The sequence below is a fragment of the Arachis duranensis genome, chromosome 2 (genome assembly GCF_000817695.3).
Source record: "Arachis duranensis cultivar V14167 chromosome 2, aradu.V14167.gnm2.J7QH, whole genome shotgun sequence".
NCBI classification, from domain to species: domain Eukaryota; kingdom Viridiplantae; phylum Streptophyta; class Magnoliopsida; order Fabales; family Fabaceae; genus Arachis; species Arachis duranensis.
This window is the reverse complement of record NC_029773.3, coordinates 64,361,013-64,361,426: the sequence shown is the minus strand read 5'-3', so window position 1 is coordinate 64,361,426 and position 414 is coordinate 64,361,013. Positions and strand designations below refer to the sequence as shown.

The 414-nt window shown below is 42.0% G+C and overlaps 1 non-coding gene across 1 annotated transcript; it reads right to left on the bottom strand.

The window, feature by feature from the left end:
• Window positions 1-180: 180 nt before the first annotated feature.
• On the bottom strand, window positions 181-288 carry LOC127745218 (small nucleolar RNA R71). The gene has a single exon (XR_008006415.1). It is a non-coding gene; the product is annotated as a small nucleolar RNA R71 (small nucleolar RNA).
• Window positions 289-414: the final 126 nt, after the last annotated feature.

Sequence of the window (414 nt, the reverse complement as noted above, 5' to 3'; positions counted from 1 at the left end):
TGTGACACTGTCAAGACTAATGGGGTTGACCCTGAGGTCTACTGACTTATGCTATTCCCTTTTGCTGTAAGAGACAAAGCTAGGATATGGTTGGAATCACAGCCTAAAGAAAGCCTGAACTCTTGGGAAAAGCTAGTCAATGCCTTCTTGGCAAAGTTCTTTCCACCTCAAAAATTGAGTAAGCTTAGAGTGGAAGTTCAAACATTCAGACAGAAGGAAGGAGAATCCCTCTATGAAGCTTGGGAAAGATACAAACAATTGATCAGAAAATGTCCTTCTGACATGCTTTCTGAATGGAGCATCATAGGTATTTTCTATGATGGACTCTCTGAACTATCCAAGATGTCTTTGGATAGCTCTGCTGGAGGATCTCTTCATCTGAAGAAGACGCCTACAGAGGCTCAAGAGCTCATT